General features: G+C 45.5%; 1 pseudogene; it reads right to left on the reverse strand.

Annotated features, from left to right (window-relative positions):
• Positions 1–14135: 14135 nt before the first annotated feature.
• Rbx1-ps2 (ring-box 1, pseudogene 2) lies at positions 14136–14455 on the reverse strand (annotated as a pseudogene).
• Positions 14456–15225: the final 770 nt, after the last annotated feature.

Raw genomic sequence — 15225 nt, forward strand, 5'->3', positions numbered from 1 at the left:
TTCAGCTTGAGATGGTTTCTGCTTACATTTGGTGTTAACACTGTAGACAGAAGAGCTCTATACCTATTCTACGTCTTGTTCCTTGACTCTCATTTTGGGAGCCATGCTAACTCCTAATGCAATGCCTTAGGACCTCCCACCTCTTTATAACCAGGACTTTATTGTGCTTACCTTTCCCTGGTATTTCTCAAATACCAGAAAAGGGAGCTTACCTGTCTCGTTGAATTCTCACAGAAACCTCTGTGAAATAGGCATCTGTCTCTATTATACACACATGAACAGTGCCTCAGAAAGCTCAGCTGATCTGCCCAAGATCTCTTAGGATATGAATTTCTAAACCAGACCACTATGACGTTAATACCTTTGCTCCGACCACCGTGCCAGAAGTCTCTTGACTTGATTTCCTATTTGTTCCACCTCTGAACTGCTACTGGCAGGAATGACCCGAATTAAGATCCCTGAATGCTAAGGGACAAAAGAATAACAAGTTGTTACAAGCTTAAGTAAAGAATTACTGGTATCCAAGCAGATCTGGTTAAAGGCTCTGGCTAGATTAGGTTTTCTTCCTGGTTCACACAGGAAGGATGCGGAATACCAGGTGAATGGAGCTCTGTGCTTTGCCAGGGGAAGCAGCAGAGGCTCAGGATGTGCTGGGGAGGACGGTGTCTGCAGGCTGCTTTGTACCACATGAATGCTTGGCACATATGCTTAGCATATTTAATAGCTAATATCCAAAACTGAAAGGACAGTGCTCCTGAGAGCTGATTACTGACACTGCACCTTATTCCAAAAAGATTTTTTAAGATTTATTTATTTATTTATTTTATGTATATGAGTACATTGTAGCTGTCTTAAGCACACCAGAAGAGGGTATCAGGTCTTATTACAGATGGCTGGGATTTGAACTCAGAACCTTTGGAAGAGCAGTCAGTGCTCTTAACTACTAAGCTATCTCTCCAGCTCCCCAAAAAGCATTTTTAAAAGCCTTAAGACAGAACTGAATATGGTAATATTTAGACCTCTGGGATGGCAAATTCACCAAATACTTTTGCTCCATTTTTTCCTCCCTAAAAATATGTACTTATCCTAAGCAATTCGAATAGTTGGTGAGCATAAAAACAGAAAGTGAGAGCCACCTACCATCTGCTCCAGAAGCAGCCATTGGTAATTTTCCATGCTTTTCCTGAGAATTTTTGTTACATGGCAAATAGGCATGAAGGGGTAAGTCAGTGGTGGAGTGTTTGTCTAAAATGAACAAGGTCCTGGGCTTGATTGCCCCCACACACACACACTACACACACACACACACACACACACACACACACACACACACACACACACACACAAGCTCACCCTACAAATGTTTATTGAAAGCAAGCTGAATAGGATCGCGTTTCCTGATACAATAATCTATTGCCTTGGTTATCTGCTGCTATGTGAAATTATCATAAACTTACCAGCTCGAAAACCACATCCATTTATTATTTCAGAGCCTTAGTAAGTGAGCACCACATGACTCAGTCCTCTGTTCAAAGGCTGAGTCCTTGACTAGAGGTGCTGGAGGGAAGAGCCACTTCAGGCTTGTTCTGGCCACTGGCAGAGCTAAGCTCGTTCCTGAGATGGGGCTGAGGCACCCATTTCCTTCCTAGTTGTCAGCTTCAAGGCTGCTCTTCAAGCTTCAAGCTCTGTCAGCTTCAAGGCTGCTCTTTACACTCTGTCTTCACATCCAGGAACAAAGACTCTCTGCGTACGGACTTTTTACCTTCACAGTATGTATGCCAGCGTACGCCCTACCTGCTTAATCCCACTGAAGCTGATCTCCCTCTCGTAAGCTCAGTCTTAGTTACATCCCTTCACAGCAGCAGCCAGATTAGGACCAGTTTGACTAACTAGAGGAAACACTAGGGAGAGAATTCTCAAGGGTACGGAAGTTTTATCTTTCCACTCCTCTAAGACTCAACAGATCTAATTGATTCTTTTTTTAAGCTACATATTTTTCAGAATCCAGGCAAATTCCCTAATCGTGGACACTTGTATTGCTTTCAGTAGTTTTGCTGCTTTGTACACAAAAACCACAGATGATCATAAGTGCTTGTGTACCGCCGTGAAGTTCTCTGACTAGTAATCCAATGTATAGAGATTAGTGCCATAGCTTATAAAAACAACTTCCACGGGATAAGTGGGATTGAAAAGTGAAAAACAGGGCTGGAGAGATGGCTCAGCGGTTAAGAGCACTGACTGCTCTTCCAGAGGTCCTGAGTTCAAGTCCCAGCAAGCACATGGTGGCTCACAACCATCTGTAATGGGATCTGATGCCCTCTTCTGGTGTGTCTGAAGATGACAGCTACAGTGTATTTATACATAATAAATAAATCTTTAAAAAAAAGTGAGAAACAGTTGTACCTTCTCTGCATCTTCTTCTTTTTTTTTTTTTCAAAAAATTAGCACACTTCATTTACTTACTTATGAGCGTGAGAGGACGTGTGTGCATCCCATGGCCTGCATCCCATGAGTCAGAAGACAACTTGCAGGAGCTGGTTCTTCTCCCCTGATGTGGATCCTGGGGGTTGAACTCAGGTTGTCGAGCATGGCAGGGAGCATCTTTACCTGCTGAGCTGGTAGACATTTGTGCCTTTTGATAGATACTGATAATTTCTCCCCCTCAGTGTGGGTATCAGTGAATTTTTACAACAGCAGTTTCTAAGGACTTAGGTCGCTTAAACAATAATGACATATTTTATAAACAAATTCCAACCGGACACTGTTTCATTACAAGGCCTTACGCACAATAGTTGAGTGCACTGGTATTGGGTCTGGCTGCTTATCTCCAGCCTGGAGCTCTGGTTCCCCCTGAGACCTGGGACAGCTGGACAAGCTTTAGTTCCTGTGTGTATCTCTAGTGGTGATCTCAAAGGCACACCCTATATTAATTAGCCATTGCTTCGTAACAAAATACTCTAAAAAGTCATGGCTTAAAAAAACATTTATTGTGCAGTCTGTTCCTGGCTTCCATCAGATGAAGATGTAGAACTCTCAGCTCCTCCTGCACCATGTTGCCTAGATGTTGCCATGCTCCTGCCTTGATGACAATGAACTGAACCTCTGAACCTGTAAGCCAGCCCCAACTAAATGCTGTCATTTATAAGGCTTGCTTTGGTCATGGTGTCTGTTCACAGCAGTAAAACCCTAAGACAGAAGTTGGTACCAGGGGGTTGGGGTATTGCTGTGATAGGCCCGACCATGTTTTTGTTTGGAAGAATGTAAATTTTGGGACTTTGGAATTGGGATAGTAGTGGAAGGCTTTAAATGGGGCTTAATGGGCTATCTTAGTAGGGATATGGAAGACTTTGTTACTGAGAGTGATTTAAGTTGTGTGGACCTGACCCAAGAGGTTTCAGTGGAGAATTTCAATATGTGGCCTAGAGACTGTTTTTGTGTTATTTTGGGGAAAATGTGGCTGCTTTTTTGCCATTATCCAAGGGTCTGCCTGAGGCTAAGGTGAAAAGATTTAGATTAATTGCTTTGAAAAAGGAAGTCTCAAAACAGCCTGGTATGAAGTTTGTTGTGTGGTTATTAAAGTTCACTCTTATGAAGAGCATTTTAATGAAAAGGAGCAAGCTGAGAAAGGAAAAATACAAAATATTTGGTTCAAGTACTAAAGAGACACCAGGAAATGAAATGGTGCTGAATCCTGTGTTCAGGAATATTAAATTGAATTAAGGGAGTAATGACCCTGGGGCAAGACCCTACCCAGCTAAATTTAAGTCCAGGCACTTTAGAACAAACCTTTAATCCCTGGAGATAAAGCCAAACAGATCTCTCAGCTCAAGGCCAGCCTGAGACAGACAGAGCAAGTTCTAGGTGTAGAAAAGCTTAAATCCTGGTGTAGTGGTACACACCTTTAATCCCAGGAGATAGGCATGCAGATCTCTGAGTTCAAGGTCAATCTACAGAACAAGATCCAAGACAGCCAAGTTTAGGCAGTTAAGGAGCTGGAAAACAAAGCTAGTGATAGTGTAATAGAACAAGGGCCATGTTCCAGCTCCTGCAAGCAGCAGAACTCAGCAGCTTCAGCCGTGTGGCTCTGGCTTTAGAACCCAGAATAGAAGGGATGACTGAGACAATTGATGTTGGTTAACTGGAGCTAAGGAATTAGTGGTGATTAAGAAGAGACCAGCATCACTGAGGTGAAATCTTCTGGGAAGTGTTTTCTGAGAGCAGAAAGAGGCTGTGTTCCAGAGATAGCCAAGGTTGTACCTCATGCTACAGCTGTACTTGGTGATGTATAAGAGTCACGCAGGTGGTTTTGAAGGTATCAAGGGGTCATGAAGAGCAGCTGAGGCTAGGCACTGTGAGAGGCCATGGGAGTCGCTTGGTGAAGGTGCAGCCTCAGTTGCAGATGACAGCCTAGGACCGAAGAGGTCATGCAAAGGATTTGAGACTTGGCACCATGAAGAGAGCCTATGAGAAGCTATTGGTGAAGCCTAGTTGCAGCAGAAGACCCTAATGTATTGGAGATGACAGTACCATAGTATGATCACCAAGAGCAGCAGTGGCAATGGAGTGGATCAACCTGAACATAAGAGTACTACAGAGTGCAGAGCTGGAGAAGAGAGCTTTGGAGGAGCCCGGAAGATCATGTGTGGATCCCAGACACTGGAACAAGAAGCTGTGAAGCTGCAGTTGACTTGGGGACCCCAAGATATTAAAGATGCCAGAGCATGGGATGTCTGCCAAGGAAAGTGGCTAACAGGGAGTGGAACCAGCCCAGGAGACAGAAGTTTGTTGCAGTCAACAAAGATGAAATGGAGTGGAGATCTGAAGACCCCTTTGCCATCAGACATGGAGATGAGAGTTTAGAGTTTGCCCAGCTGGTTTCCTGTCTTGCTTTTGGGATTACAGTTAAGTGATAGGATGACTCTCAGAAGAGACTTTGAACTTTGGACTTTTAACAGTTGAGACTGCTATAGGTTATGGGACTTTCAAAGTTGGACTGAATGTATTTTGCATTATGCTATATTTAGGTTTGGCCCCCATAAGCTCATGTTTGAATAAGCCTTTGGGTGCCAGGTAGTGGAATGTGATGGTTGGCATATGCTTGGCCCAGGGAGTGGCACTACTGAGAAGGTGTGGCCTTGTTGGAGGAAGTGTGTCACTGTGGGGAAGGACTTAGAGACCCTCCTGCTAGATGCCTGAGGATGCCCAGTCTGTTCCGGGCTACCTTCGGATGAACGTGTAGAACTCTCGGCTCCTCCTGCACCATGCCTGCCTGAATGTTGCCATGATCCCACCTTGATGACAATAGACTGAACCTCTGAACTTGTAAGCCAGCACCAATTAAATGTTGTCATTTATAAGAAAAAAATTTTTGTATCATTGTTTCTGTGGTTTAAGAATGTGGGTATAGTTCAACTGGGTAGTTTTAGCTGATAATCTCTCACACGACTGAAGTCAAAGAAGCTGGCTAGGGCTGCTGCAGTCATCTGGAGGAGTGTCTAGAGAAGGGCTCATTTTCACGGTGTCTTGCCTGTTTACAAGATTCTGGTCTTCACTGGCTATTGGCTGAAGACCCCACTCTTGATAGTCAGTTTGTTGGAATTGAGAAGTGTGTGACTGGTAGGGCACACTTCTGGGTGTGTCTATGAGGACATTTTCAAAGAGAATTAACCAACAGGAACCTCACCTAAACGAGGGCGGCACCATCCCCTCGGCTGGCGGCTGGGTAGATAAGAGGTGAAAATGAAAGTAAGCCAGCCAGCGCCCATGACGTTCTTTCTATAACCCCTGGCAACTGTGATATGAGCTCTTCTGTTGGGGTTGGGGATTTAGCTCAGCGGTAGAGCGCTTGCCTAGCGAGCGCAAGGCCCTGGGTTTGGTCCCCAGCTCCGAAAAAAAAAAGAAAAAAAAAAAAAAAAAAAGAGCTCTTCTGCACCATGGTGGACTAAAACTTTGTAACCAACATTCCAAATACAGCTTTTCTCCTTTAGATTTGTCCAAACAGATATTTTGCCACAGTGATAGGAAATCTGAATACCACAGATAATTAGTACCAAAAGATTAAATGCTGTGGCATTTAATCCTGACTGCACGGTTAGGTCTTTGTGAGAAGAATTCATAGAAATTTCAAGAAGCAGCCTAAAGAAAGAGTGTCGTAAGCCAAGTTCAATGGGCAGACCAAACTGCTGCAATGGAAATGGATAGAAAAGGCTACTCATGGAGTTTCCGATGCAAACAAGGACTCTATCGGGAATTGGACTCAAGGCCACACGTGACATTCTTTTTTTTTTTTTTTTTTTTTTTTTTGGTTCTTTTTTTCAGAGCTGGGGACCGAACCCAGGGCCTTGCGCTTCCTAGGTAAGCACTCTACCACTGAGCTAAATCCCCAGCCCCCACACGTGACATTCTGATCAGTAACTTGTCTATGTTTTGTCCTGTTCTGAGACTTTGATTGACATTGAGTTTAAAGATGGCGGACCGTGGGCTGGAGAGATGGCTCAGCGGTTAAGAGCACCCAACTGCTCTTCCAGAGGTCATGAGTTCAATTCCCAGCAACCACATGGTGGCTCACAACCATCTGTAAAGAGATCCGATGCCCTCTTCTGGTGTGTCTGAAGACAGCTACAGTGTACTTATATATATTCACATATATATAACTGGCGGACCAGTTCGGTGGAAGAGATTTCAAGGCAGTTCAGCAGTCAGGCTGCCGTTTACACTGGGATTTGGTATTGTCCTTGTTAGCTTTAACCATCCCTTAACACAGCCTAGAGTCAGCCGAGAAGGAAATTACAGCCGAGGGATTGACATGATTGTTAATCGATGGAGGCGGGCTCAGCCCGTTGGCTCAGCACCATTCTGTGAGCACAAAACTAGCTGAGGATGGCTGAGTGTCGTTTCTCCATGACATCTGCTTCGGGTTCCTGTGAGTGGCTACCCTGGCTTCCCTCGCCGGACTGAAACCTGTGAACTGGAATAAACTCTGTTCTCCCCTAATTGCTTTTGGTCAAGACTGTTCTGTCACAGCAATGGAGGGGAAACTAAAACAAATGATGAAATAAAGTGGAAAAGCTTGCTCAGAAAAGGAGCACACGGATAGGCAGGACATGGCTCTCAGAGATTAGAACAGCTTAAAGGAACCCATGGACCTCGAACCAGGAAAAAGAAAGGTGCCGTGTCCTGCACAGCTTGCGCCTGAAAAGCTGACTGGGGTAAGAGACTGGAGGAGGAACAGACATACAGATACACACAGAAAAACTGGATTTGGGTGGGCTGTACACACTCTGCACCAACCTCACAACAAGCCTGAGCCTCGGCACGTTCGTTATATGCAACAGGAGGTGTTAGCCAGTCTGGGCATAGGAGGGCTCTCCAGGGGAGCAGTCTCAGGTGCAGTCATTCGGGAGGAGGGAGCTGCAGCTGCTGGTTTTGCACCTCTGGTGACCTTCCAAAATGTGCACTCAGATGCGAGGATGGTTTTGCCACTCCCATGGACCTGAGGCATCCGAGTCGTTGGCCATGCCTGTATCAAGCAATACCCGTGCATGCATGACTTCATCTCTTTACACATCGACTCGGGCTTCCTCTGCCACCCACAAGAAAGAGATTCTTCAGGTATCTCAGAAACTGGCCAAACCCATTCGTTACCGGGTCAAGAATATAAGAGAGTGAAATCATTTGGAAGACCTTTGGGGTTTTGTTTTGGCTTTGTTTTTTTTGTTTTTGTTTTTGTTTTTGTTTTTTATTTATTTATTTATTTATTTTATGAGAATGGAGCTTCTGAATCTTTCCACTTACTCAGAGCTGCTTAGGAAATTGTTACCCTAGACTTTGTTTGCTTGGCCACCCAAGTACTCGGTGTGGTCCATGGGAGCCCGGCTACATTGCTAATAGGCAGGAGACCTTGGCGTTGTCCAGATGACCATGGTTTGGGTTTGTGAGATTAATGGAAGGCAAGAGTGATGGGATCATGGAGTCTTCCACCCAGATCTTAGAGGAAGGACGAGGAGGCCAGACAGTGTGTGGCAGGGCTAGGGAGCATGCAAGCTGCCCCTCAGAAGGCAATGCATAAAACTGAAGACAGTGGAGACTCCAGGAAGGTAGACATGCCAAGACCACGGGGCAGCTGGTGAAGAAGCACTGCCAGCCCAGAGCAGAACCAGCTTCAAACAGGCCACATATGGGTCGCAAATGACAAAGTCAAAAAGTGGAGCTGTCCCAGCCTGTGGGAGCTCACCTGTGATGCTGGGACATGGGGCTAATGTTTGCCCTGCCGCATCTTGACCTCCGTTTGATCCATTGCTTCCTCTCTGTTCCTCAGACTCTCTCTTTTGTAATGGGAGTGTTTCCTCTGTGCCTGTATGACAGGGGCATATCACTTGTCTTTTATTTTTCTCACATCGTTGAATCTCACCGAAGACTTTGAGATTGAGCAGTGAACAGTCTTGGAACTCTTAAGACTTTGGGGACCCTTGGAGATGGAATAAGTGTGTTTTGCATCATGATCTGAATATGAGCCTTTCGGGGGCCAAAGGCAGAATGCCATGGCTTGGATGTGCCCTGTACAAGCTCAGAGGCTGGTTGACCGATTCCCAGCTGCTTGGCTTTTAGGGGAGTGCCTGCATCTGGAGGGTTATAGCTAATCAATGCATTACTCCCCCGATAGACTCATAACGTGATGACATTATTAGCAAGTCATTCAAAGATGGGACTCCGGCCACCCTCACATGCAGCCCGTCAAACTGGCTAGGGTAATCAAAGTGCTGGGCGGGACTGGTTCTCAGGGACAGAGCACACAGCTGCATGTGGAATTTCTGAATGACACGAGCTGCTCTAGCATCTGAACATCAAAAGCCCCGCTTGAGAGGGCGCTGTGCTCAAATAGAGTTAGAAAGAGAGGCTCGGAGATTGCTCTGACCTTGCTGCTGGGTCCTGGATAGTCACCACTTAGCCTATGGGATGACCTGCCCCTGTTACAGCATTTGTACTGTGTGTGTGTGTGTGTGTGTGTGTGTGTGTGTGTGTGTGTGTGTGTGTGTGTTTTCAAATGGGAATCAGGACCTACTTGGAGAAAATAGGTCACTGGTATATGTGCTCAATGGTTACATCTCACCTGAGCCCTCTCTGTAATTTACTTTCTCTGTCCACCATGAGGCAAAGAACATCTTTTCCATAATCTCCCACTACTGTGGTGTTCTAACCAAGTACATGGGCAAGCCATGAGCCAAAACTTTATTCCCCTAAAGTTGTTTGTGGGTAGTAATGTGTCATGGCGATGAAAAGTCCCACTAACACACTGACTGTGTGCATCTCCCTGCTCTAACACAAGTCACAGCGACTTTCCCCCTAAAACTGAGCAAGAACAAGCAGCTGTAAACAGAGGCCGTGGTCTTTGTGTAACCTGATCTTTGGTAGCCCATCACTGTGCTATGCTCTGCCTGTTAGACATCCCTAAGCTAGGCATGGTGGCACATGCTTCTAATCCCAGCCTCTTGGGTGGCTGAGGCAGGAAGATCATAACTTTAAGACTAGTCTGGGTAATGTAGTGAGAACTTCTGTTTCAAAATTAAAAAGAAGAGGTTAAATCCAGATCACACTTACGGTGAGTCACAAAGACAAGAAAGGTAGGGATCTGCCATCATTTCGGAAGTATCCTGCCCGCTCCTTGAGAAGGTATTGTGAGTTGAGACTTGTAAATAATATATATATATACATGGTAATTTTTTTCTAGTAAGCACTCAAAGTTTATTATCATTATTGTTTCTGTTATTAACAGTATTGTGTATTGATTATATCCATTTTCATGTTTGGCAATATAGTTAAGAACAAAAGAATGACATCTAAAAATAAAGCTATCATTTGGATTGTGTGGCTGGCAATTTCTAGCAAGAAATAGAAATCTGCCTAAATGAGGTAGCATAGGAAGGCATTAAATAGGGGTTCATAACTAAGATGCTTAGGAAAGGAACTAGGGGTGGTTCATGCTCCAGAGTGAGAACAGCGGGGACTTGCAGCGATTCCTGGGCCTGGAAGGGAAGCTGCTGGGCAGAATGGGAGACAGATCTTAAGGAGAGGCTGCTGGCATGTGACATCCGTGATGGCCCCGCAGAGTGGGGGCTAAAGGAATAGATGCCTTGACTTATTCCTTTCTTTTTTTTTTTTTTTTTTGTTCTTTTTTTTTCGGAGCTGGGGACCGAACCCAGGGCCTTGCGCTTCCTAGGCAAGCGCTCTACCACTGAGCTAAATCCCCAGCCCCGACTTATTCTTTTCTTGCAAGTGTCCTTGTCTCCTGAGCCTGGTTGGGAGTCAGAAGACAAGGGAGCCTCGGGTGTCCACATGGCTCAAGTTTTCTTTCTACAACAAGATGGAGAATGGTGTCCACCGTGAGTGCAGGCCGGAGGGAAGATGTGCAACCGGACAAACACACACGGTCACCAAGGGAACAGTTCCTGGGGACATGAGACTAGTCCTGCATGTAAAAGAGAAACTAAAGCCTTTGAGTGTCCAGGTCTGTGACCATGAAAGGTGGCATCAGGAGAGTGGCACAAGGCATTGATGTCATCATTGGCTTATGTGACTTCTACACACAAGACCTTACCTGTGGGCTTTAAATGGACCTGAGGATGTAGCTCAGTGTTCAGTACCGGACTAGCACACGTGACCCCAGCACTGCAGAACACATCAAATAAACAAAAACAGCACAGACTCCTAGCTGGCAGACTGGTCCTCCGCAACCCTACGTGGGCATTGTTGTTGTTTTTAACTAAGGAACGGGTGCACTGGTGAAAGGCATTTGTGTTGCTCACACCTTCTGATTACACAACCGACGGCCGACTGGTGGTGACGCCCAGGCTCATTGGTGCAGAACCCATGCAGGTACCTGCTGAAGGCGGGGCAGACACTCAAAGGCACAGAGCTTTTCCGAAATCATTCACAAGATGCAGCAGCCATCGGAGAGGAGATGGTGAGGAAAGCGGCTCCAACTGGAGGTTCAGAGAAAAGTGCAAACAGTATAATGACAGAGAAGAGGGGTGCTCCACATGGGCAGGTGGGGTACCCTTCCAGGTGTCCGTATTCATGGGGCGCTCCTGTGGAAATATCAGTGGTTTGATAGTTTCCATTTCATGTGCGCGCGCGCGCGCGCGCGCAAGAGAGAGAGAGAGAGAGAGAGAGAGAGAGAGAGAGATGCACCCCCAGTAGGGTCTTTTATGCCCATTCTCACTCCTGGGGAGATCTTTCTTCTCCTAACATGGAGTGCCTCTCCTAACTTGTCTCTTTTCTTCCTTTTTTCTTTTCTGGTGATCCTCTGTATTTAATTACTGTCCCTTGCATGAATTTTGGGGAGGGGTTATTTAGTGGCAGATAGGCAGCTAGCTAGTGGCTATACCACTAAAGAGAGGGACCCCCTCACCTCAGGGCATTTGAATAGTTTTGTTCCCTGCTTTAAGACTATAGACGTGCAGAATCCTGCAAAGGTCAAGGAGGGCTGGATTTATTTAAATTATCTATTTCTTATGGCAATTGACATTTACTTTTATTTTCTTTTTTTTTTAAGATTTATTTATTCATTTATTATATATAAGTACACTGTAGCTGTCTTTAGATACACCAGAAGAGGGCACCAGACCTGATTATAGATGGTTGTGAGCCACCATGTGGTTGCTGGGAATTGAACTCAGGACCTCTGGAAGAGCAGTGGGGAGCTCTTAACCACTGAGCCATCTCTCCAGCCCTACTTTTATTTTCAATAATTTATTTTTATTGAGTATTTGCCCCCAAGGATGTATGTGTATTGCATGCATGCCTGGTGCTTGCAGAGGTCAGGAGGTTTCCCATCCCCTGGGACTGGAGTTTGAGGTGATTGTGAGCCGCTGTATGGTTGCTTCGTCTTGAACCTAAGCCCACTGCAAGAGTAGCCAGTGTTACTAATCACTGAGGCGTTTATTTTTTTTTCTTTTTCTTTTTTTCGGAGCTGGGGACCGAACCCAGGGCCTTGCGCTTGCTAGGCAAGCGCTCTACCACTGAGCTAAATCCCCAACACCCATTTTTTTTAATGTGAGGATGCTGTTAAAGCATTAGTGGTCTAGATGATGATGGGGCTGGGAGAGGGCTCAGTAGTTAAAAGCACTGACAACTCTTCCAGAGGTCCTGGGTTTGATTCCCAGCACTCACAACCAAATATAACTCCAGTCCTAGAGGATACAGTGCCCTCTTCTGGCCTCTGTGGGTGCTGCATGCATGTGGTAAACAGACATAAAAATAGTAAATTGTTTACATTTTTAAGATAAACATTTTTAAAAGGAGATGGGGGACATTTATTAAAGTATTCCCCAGATAATTTTGAAGAGTTATGGACAATAGGAAATCAGAGCATAAAGTAAGACTAGCAATTAATGTTTACTTAAATGAACTCATTCCCAGGAAGGCCTATGACATAAATATTAACAGATCCCTTGCCAGGGACATATAAAAGGTAACAAAATCTTAACCCATAACTGAAGAAACATCGGGGAGATGCTATTTCAAATTTGTGGATTCTGGCATGAGTGTGTGCAGGAGACTGGCACACACAGGAAGCAGACACGCTCTCTGCTTTGCTGTCCGCAGCATACAGGATGGCCCTCCTCCTAGTTCTTCCCCAGTTCATTTTCTTTTCTTACGTTTATGGCTTGTTAGCATCTGCATCAGCGCAGGAAAAGCTCTAGAAGATTGTCCTACATTCTTTTCTGATACGATCAGTCATGTGTGGCCTGTGGAGAAACAGGAGGGGCTTTAGGGAAGAGCTTCACACTCACAGTTCCCAGAAATGAGGGAAAACACCTGCCATGCAGGCGTACACGGAAAGGCGTGGCCAGGAGGCACCGGGGAGGGAGTGGAGGGTTGTGGGGTGGGGAGAGCTTTGGTCAGGGCTTTCATTGAGGTTTGTGCTGGGAGAGTGAGCAGTTTAGACGTTGCAGTTTGAATCGTTCTGGATGACTTTAAGACCTAGGAGTGTTCTCTGGTTGCCTGGAATTTGGTCCTGGGGTGGTGAAGGTTGGAAGAATTTTGCCTCTGGGTTGTAGGGCAAATAGAAGTCTGGCTCTGGCTGGTCGGTTTGCGTGTCACAATGCTGTTCTTGTCGGGAGCCCCTGTAATCTCTAGGAATTGGAGCTTGCCCAACAAGGCAGACCTTTCCAAGCCACAAAATGCCAAACGTAATAAACAATTATTGTACGCAAACCAGTTGGCGCCAGGGAGAAGTATAAGCAGGAACTGTCGTGAGGGAGGTGCAAAGAAGGAAGCTTGGGCCTTAAACACGCTCGGAAATCAGACGAGGGTGTATAGGAAATATCTGGGTACCATGTGATTTGTTCTAAGGGAAGAAACTGAGACCTATGAATATGACAGTGTGTGCCTGCTGTCCTGGTACTTGGAAGGCTGGGATGGGGATTTTGAGAGCTCAGGACTGTTAGGACAGCAAGCACAACTCAATGAAGATATGCATACCCATCTGAAAAGGAAATGGAAAAGGAAAAAGAAAAGGAAACGGAGATGGGGAGGGGTCAGTGGGGAGCAGAGGAAAGGGAGGAGGAGGAAGAGGAAGAGGAGCAGGAGCAGGAGGAGGAGGAACCCACATAAAATACTGCTTGTCATGACCCTGGTTCCCTGGGGCTCCCTGGCCAGCCAGCCTTGCCTACTTAGCAAACTCCTGGCCACCTAGAGACTGTCCCAAAACCCAAGGTAGGTGATTCATGAGAAATAGCACCTGAACTGTGTCCCTGGCCTCCACACAACCATGCACACAGACACTTGCACAAAAAATTTACAAATTTTAAATATTAGACTATCCAAAAAATATGAAAAGTTAATAAAGATAGAAGGGGGGATAGTTATGAAAACCTGTAATTGGCAAATACTTTTATTGTCTGTTCAAATACTAAACCTAAAATTTTTATGAACCGAAAGTGTATTGATGCTTTTTTTCTTTTAACTTTTTCTTTCTTTGGACGTTATTTGACAAAATACAATATGGCTACAGGAACAGCAAGCTGCAAAGACAATGGAGGAGAAAACACCTGGTTCTACTTCATTTATAATTAACAGGAAGGCAAGCCGCTAAATTAATAACAAATGGGTCGGCTTCAAGGGAAGGCCCTTTCCTAATGACCACACTTTTGGAATTCCCACCCTCTGTTCTTCAATGGGCACGCCTGCTGTGTCTTGAGCCAGCAAGAGTCAGCAGAAATGAGCAGCACAGGTGCATGCAAGAGCCCACCTTGGAAGTAGCGGAAACTGGGTTGACTCGACATTCTGTGCAGAAATCCACAATATGGTTCCTACAGATGGCACAGATGCCATCAACCACAATCTCCCAGGCCACAGGGCCACTGCCTTCCACCTTTTCACTTAAAAGTGCTTCTTGCCTCAGCCTGCTGTTGTTGACACTGCGGGTATCCAGGCCCATCGCTGCCACCATTTTTGAAACATAATGATGTTTCCTTTTCAAGATAGCAGATGTTCTTATCTTGTCTTTGATTTGATTTCTTTGGTGCTGTGTGTACATGTGTGCATGCCATGGCTCAAATGCCATGGGTTGTGCGTGTGGGGTGGGTGTGTATGTGGGGAGTGATTAGAGGACAAGTTGAGGAACTGGTTCTCTCCTTCATTTTGTGGGTCCTAGGACTCAAACCTGGGTCTTCAGGCTTGGTGGGTGGGTGCCTTTGTTGACAGAGCAGTTGCACTGGCCCTGGCCCTGGCCCTGGCCCTGGCCCTACCCTCCTTATATAGGATGAGAAACAGCTGCCACCGGTTAGCCACCTGGTGCCACCTGAAATATTCAATAGTTTACAAAAGGAAAAGCTCCCTTCATCTGTCCCTTTAATGTAAAGTGACATTTTACTACTACAACAACAACAACAAATGGCTTTTGAAAACAAGTTTGAAGTATAGAGAGAATATTTATTTAAACAGGGGCCTGAAAATGTCCAGCCTATGGTCCTATTATGGACCCCATGTATGCAGATACATATGTATATTGATAATACATCAGGTTCTAGTAGCTTATAAGGGCAGTGATGGACTTCACTGAGGAGAAACATTTACCTGCCAAATTTCAATAAAGCCCCCGTGGATCGCTGTGGATGGGACTGAAAACATAATTTCCCAGGGCTCAGGAGTGCTCAGAACCTTTAGAGCTTGGTCCCTTCTGCCAGGCCAGCAGCATAATCCAAAAGCAAGCAGTAAACTCAG

This window comes from Rattus norvegicus, chromosome 3, assembly GCF_036323735.1.
Source record: "Rattus norvegicus strain BN/NHsdMcwi chromosome 3, GRCr8, whole genome shotgun sequence".
Taxonomy (NCBI): domain Eukaryota; kingdom Metazoa; phylum Chordata; class Mammalia; order Rodentia; family Muridae; genus Rattus; species Rattus norvegicus.